The sequence below is a fragment of the Natator depressus genome, chromosome 1 (assembly GCF_965152275.1).
Source record: "Natator depressus isolate rNatDep1 chromosome 1, rNatDep2.hap1, whole genome shotgun sequence".
In the NCBI taxonomy this organism is placed as follows: Eukaryota; Metazoa; Chordata; order Testudines; family Cheloniidae; genus Natator; species Natator depressus.
The window spans coordinates 198040252-198046857 of NC_134234.1; positions in this window are offsets into that span (position 1 = coordinate 198040252).

Below are 6606 nucleotides of genomic sequence, written 5' to 3' on the forward strand. Positions count from 1 at the left end.
TAGGCCACCAGGTAACTCAGGAGGGTGGAAGACCACGAGTGTCGAGGAAGCCCCCCCGCTCTGGGCCTGGGCTAGCCTGAACACCTCTCCCTCCTGAAAGCTGTTGTGTTATACCTTCTGATTGCGTTGTTTTGTTGCTAAGTTTTTCTTTATCTTTTTGTAATCTCTGTAACTGTTACAAATAAATTTCTTTTCTGTTTCAAAAAAAAACCGCCTCTGTTACCTTACCCAGGGAAAAGGGACCTGCTTAATCTGGGGCTAATATATCTGCCTTCCATCTATAAAACCAGGGTGAGGAGGTTGGCCGATGGAGTCTCCTGCGACTGCGGGGCCTATTTCCGATCCTCAGTCCGTTCACGCCTCCGGGCAGAGTTCCTCTGGGCGGCGTCCACCGACTCCCTTGACGCCTTTGAGGAGCGGTGGGCGCTGTCCGGGGTTCTCTGCTCGGTGACCCCGTCCGGTTCCCTCCGTCTGACCCTCTGATTGAGGGACAGAGCGAGAGACGCCAGCCACAGCCGTTAGCTGCTGTGAATACCATCATTATTGTTATTAGGAGGGGTCTTATAATACATGGATGTGCCCCCCTCCCTCCCAGCCACCCACCCCGCAGCCGTGCCCATCTTGTCGGGCACTCTCAGGAGAGGGAGGGTCGGTGACCCTGGGCGCGGCACTAGGTAACTCGAGGGGGTGGAAGACCACGAGTGTCGAGGAAGCCCCCCCGCTCTAGGCCACCAGGTAACTCAGGAGGGTGGAAGACCACGAGTGTCGAGGAAGCCCCCCCGCTCTGGGCCTGGGCTAGCCTGAACACCTCTCCCTCCTGAAAGCTGTTGTGTTATACCTTCTGATTGCGTTGTTTTGTTGCTAAGTTTTTCTTTATCTTTTTGTAATCTCTGTAACTGTTACAAATAAATTTCTTTTCTGTTTCAAAAAACCGCCTCTGTTACCTTACCCAGGGAAAAGGGACCTGCTTAATCTGGGGCTAATATATCTGCCTTCCATCTATAAAACCAGGGTGAGGAGGTTGGCCGATGGAGTCTCCTGCGACTGCGGGGCCTATTTCCGATCCTCAGTCCGTTCACGCCTCCGGGCAGAGTTCCTCTGGGCGGCGTCCACCGACTCCCTTGACGCCTTTGAGGAGCGGTGGGCGCTGTCCGGGGTTCTCTGCTCGGTGACCCCGTCCGGTTCCCTCCGTCTGACCCTCTGATTGAGGGACAGAGCGAGAGACGCCAGCCACAGCCGTTAGCTGCTGTGAATACCATCATTATTGTTATTAGGAGGGGTCTTATAATACATGGATGTGCCCCCCTCCCAGCCACCCACCCCGCAGCCGTGCCCATCTTGTCGGGCACTCTCAGGAGAGGGAGGGTCGGTGACCCTGGGCGCGGCACTAGGTAACTCGAGGGGGTGGAAGACCACGAGTGTCGAGGAAGCCCCCCCGCTCTAGGCCACCAGGTAACTCAGGAGGGTGGAAGACCACGAGTGTCGAGGAAGCCCCCCCGCTCTGGGCCTGGGCTAGCCTGAACACCTCTCCCTCCTGAAAGCTGTTGTGTTATACCTTCTGATTGCGTTGTTTTGTTGCTAAGTTTTTCTTTATCTTTTTGTAATCTCTGTAACTGTTACAAATAAACTTCTTTTCTGTTTCAAAAAAAAAAAAAAAAAAAAAACCGCCTCTGTTACCTTACCCAGGGAAAAGGGACCTGCTTAATCTGGGGCTAATATATCTGCCTTCCATCTATAAAACCAGGGTGAGGAGGTTGGCCGATGGAGTCTCCTGCGACTGCGGGGCCTATTTCCGATCCTCAGTCCGTTCACGCCTCCGGGCAGAGTTCCTCTGGGCGGCGTCCACCGACTCCCTTGACGCCTTTGAGGAGCGGTGGGCGCTGTCCGGGGTTCTCTGCTCGGTGACCCCGTCCGGTTCCCTCCGTCTGACCCTCTGATTGAGGGACAGAGCGAGAGACGCCAGCCACAGCCGTTAGCTGCTGTGAATACCATCATTATTGTTATTAGGAGGGGTCTTATAATACATGGATGTGCCCCCCTCCCTCCCAGCCACCCACCCCGCAGCCGTGCCCATCTTGTCGGGCACTCTCAGGAGAGGGAGGGTCGGTGACCCTGGGCGCGGCACTAGGTAACTCGAGGGGGTGGAAGACCACGAGTGTCGAGGAAGCCCCCCCGCTCTAGGCCACCAGGTAACTCAGGAGGGTGGAAGACCACGAGTGTCGAGGAAGCCCCCCCGCTCTGGGCCTGGGCTAGCCTGAACACCTCTCCCTCCTGAAAGCTGTTGTGTTATACCTTCTGATTGCGTTGTTTTGTTGCTAAGTTTTTCTTTATCTTTTTGTAATCTCTGTAACTGTTACAAATAAATTTCTTTTCTGTTTCAAAAAAAAACCGCCTCTGTTACCTTACCCAGGGAAAAGGGACCTGCTTAATCTGGGGCTAATATATCTGCCTTCCATCTATAAAACCAGGGTGAGGAGGTTGGCCGATGGAGTCTCCTGCGACTGCGGGGCCTATTTCCGATCCTCAGTCCGTTCACGCCTCCGGGCAGAGTTCCTCTGGGCGGCGTCCACCGACTCCCTTGACGCCTTTGAGGAGCGGTGGGCGCTGTCCGGGGTTCTCTGCTCGGTGACCCCGTCCGGTTCCCTCCGTCTGACCCTCTGATTGAGGGACAGAGCGAGAGACGCCAGCCACAGCCGTTAGCTGCTGTGAATACCATCATTATTGTTATTAGGAGGGGTCTTATAATACATGGATGTGCCCCCCTCCCTCCCAGCCACCCACCCCGCAGCCGTGCCCATCTTGTCGGGCACTCTCAGGAGAGGGAGGGTCGGTGACCCTGGGCGCGGCACTAGGTAACTCGAGGGGGTGGAAGACCACGAGTGTCGAGGAAGCCCCCCCGCTCTAGGCCACCAGGTAACTCAGGAGGGTGGAAGACCACGAGTGTCGAGGAAGCCCCCCCGCTCTGGGCCTGGGCTAGCCTGAACACCTCTCCCTCCTGAAAGCTGTTGTGTTATACCTTCTGATTGCGTTGTTTTGTTGCTAAGTTTTTCTTTATCTTTTTGTAATCTCTGTAACTGTTACAAATAAACTTCTTTTCTGTTTCAAAAAAAAAAAAAAAAAAAAACCGCCTCTGTTACCTTACCCAGGGAAAAGGGACCTGCTTAATCTGGGGCTAATATATCTGCCTTCCATCTATAAAACCAGGGTGAGGAGGTTGGCCGATGGAGTCTCCTGCGACTGCGGGGCCTATTTCCGATCCTCAGTCCGTTCACGCCTCCGGGCAGAGTTCCTCTGGGCGGCGTCCACCGACTCCCTTGACGCCTTTGAGGAGCGGTGGGCGCTGTCCGGGGTCCTCTGCTCGGTGTCCCCGTCCGGTTCCCTTTTTTTGACCCTCTGACCGCACTCCCGTTCCTGTTCTTCATTAGTTGTCCCACGTAATCATTTGGTTTCTAGGTCCTGTGGATCCCCCCCTTAGGCTGGGGGGGGATCCTTTAGCAGTGGGCGAGCTTTGCCCGCCCACTTCCTGGATCCCAATAGGATCTATAAAACCAGGGTAAGGAGGTTGGCCAGTGGAGTCTCCTGTGACTGTGGGGCCTATTTCCGATCCTCGGTCCGTTTACGTATCTGGGCAGAGTTCCTCTGGGCGGCGTCCACTGACTCCCTTGATGTCTTTGAGGAGCAGTGGGTGCTGTCTGGGGTTCTCTGCTCGGTGTCCCCGTCCGGTTCCCTTCATTTGGCCCTTTGACCACACTCCTGTCCCTGTTGTTTCATTAGTAGTCCCCCATACTCACTGGGCTTCCAGGTCCTGTGGATCCCCCTCTTAGGCTGGGGGGATCCTTTAGCAGTGGGCGGGCTTCTGCTTGCCTACTTCCTGGATCCCAATAGGATCATTCTTCTGTAGCCATCTGGCCCAACCCTGTCACAGAGATCAATGATTGTTTTAAGATCTGAGATCTCCTAGTTCATTAACAGACAGGGACATAAACTAATACTAAACAGTACACCAGTGGAAAGCTGGCAACTGCACACAGGAGATTTTTCCTACCCCTAGTGGTTCCCAAGAAATCTGACCTTAAAATCACATCATTCTGATTACAGCTTGGGCTTTTATCACTGCCCTCCGCATGCCTCCCTCAATTCTGAAATGACCTTAGAGGTTAGAGAACAGTTTGATCTTGAACCAACACTACACACACCATCTGAGGGACTGTTTTCACTTTCTGAGGATATAGTTATTATTATTAGTATTGCAGTATAGGGGCTCCATTGTGGACCAGCGCAACCCCATTGTGCTGAGCTCTATATGAACACAAAACAATTGAGGTTGGTGCCTCTAGGCACTACCATAATGCAAATAATAAATAGAGGTTTCAGAAGGGCAGCAAACTTCTCAGAACATTAGCAGCAAGACAAGCTAGAGCAGAGGTGGGCAAATTACAGCCCGCAGGCCACATCCGACCTGCAGGACTGTCCTGCCCGGCCCCTGAGCTCCTGGCCCTGGAGGCTAGGCCCCGGCCCCTCCCCTGTTGTTCCCCCTTCCCCACAGCCACGCTGCCACACAGCGCAATGCTCTGGGCGGCGGGGCTGCAGAGCCCGGCCTGACCTGGTGCTCTCTGCTGTATGGCTGCCTGTCCTGGTGCAGCCACACTGCCAGCCACCGGTGCTCCAGAAAGCGCGGTAAGGGGGCAGGAAGCGGGGGGCGGGGAGGGTTGGATAGAGGGCAGGGGAGTTCAGGGGGTGGGCAGGGGGCAGGGGCGTGGATGGGATCGGGGCGGTCAGAGGGCGGGGAACGGGGCTTGAATGGAGGCAGGGGTCCGGGGGGGGGGCAGTCAGGAAGGAGAGGAAGGGTTGGATGGGGTGGCGGGGGGCCGTCAGGGGACAGGGAGCAGGGGGGGTGGATGGGGCAGGGGTCATGGGGGGACAATCAGGAAGGAGGGGGGGTTGAATGGGGTAGTGGGGGGCAGTTAGGGGCAAGCGGTCCAGGGGCGGTCAGGGAAAAGGGGTGGGTGGATGGGGCAGAGGTCCCAGGGGGGCAGTCAGGAAGGGTGGGGGTTGGATGGGGTGGGAGTCCTGGGGGGGCTGTCAGGGGGCAAGAAGTTGGGGGGGGTAGGATAGGTGGCGGGGGCTGGGCCATGCCTGGCTGTCTGGGGAGGCACAGCCTCCCCTAACTTGCCCTCCATATAATTTCAGAAACCCGATGCGGCCCTCAGGCCAAAAAGTTTGCCTGCCCCCGAGCCAGAGGCTAAATTCCTGCCCCACCCCCCAAATGTTCCACTTATTGAACACACCCTGTATGATGGTTTGTGTTGCCCTGAGACACTAGCCAGGTGAAAGAATTACACGATGGGCTTGTCTTAGCACAGATCAGAAAAAACATCTGCCACATTTTTCAAAGTACAAATATTACTATATGATGTTACTAGTGTTTAGAGCACAGACTGATTTCCAGCTATGTTACTGATCTACTGTATGACACTGGGCGAATCTTTTCTTCTCTGTGCCTCCTGTTTCCACTTTGTAAAAAAGGGGTAACAATGCCACCCTCACAGGGTGGTGGGAGGCCAGTCATCACTTAATGTTTGTAAAGCATTTTGTATACTGCAGATGAAGGGTGTTATAGAAGTGCCAATACTATACCAAGCCACAACCTACAGCTGCAAACTTGCTTTGCATCATTCTATTTGATTGATGCAGTTTCCAGGGCACCTTCCCAAGCAAACAGTCCCAAGGATGCCAATTGCTAGCATCCAGAAGGATATTAATAGATCTCAGCTATATAGCCCAGAAACTAAGGAGAATGTTTAGCCTTTATGCTAAAGAGAAAGGAAGCACTTCCCAAAGGAGATGTGGCATGGGCAAGGGCATGAATAGATTGACAGCTTCAGACGACAAGCGTGTGGGTAACAACACATCAAAGTCTGAGCTCGGGAGCAAGACAAGAGACTGAGCTGGAGCCACTGATCTATTTGGCTTTGTCATAAATATAAAGGGAAGGCTAACCACCTTTAAATCCCTCCTGGCCAGAGGAAAAACCCTTTCACCTGTAAAGGGTTAAGAAGCTAAGATAACCTCGCTGGCACCTGCCCAAAATGACCAATGAGGAGACAAGCTCCTCAAAGCTGGGGGGGATAAAGGGTTCTCTCTGTCTGTGTGTTGCCTTTGCTGGGACCAGAGTAGGAATGCGGGTCAGAACTCCTGTAAAGGGCTAATAAGCAATCTAGTTAGATATACGTTAGATCCTGTTTTGTTTAAATGGCTGATAAAATAAGCTGTGCTGGATGGAATGTATATTCCGGTTTTTGTGTCTTTTTGTAACTTAAGGTTTTGCCTAGAGGGATTCTCTATGTTTTGAATCTGATTACCCTGTAAGGTATTTACCATCCTGATTTTACAGAGGTGATTCTTTTACTTCAATTAAAATTCTTCTTTTAAGAACCAGATTGCTTTTTCCTTGTTCTTAAGATCCAAGGGTTTGGGTCTGTGTTCACCTATGCAAATTGGTGAGGATTTTTATCAAGCCTTCCACAGGAAAGGGGGTGTAGGGTTTGGGGAGGATTTTTGGGGGGAAAGACGTTGCCAAGTGGGCTCTTTCCCGGTTATATATTT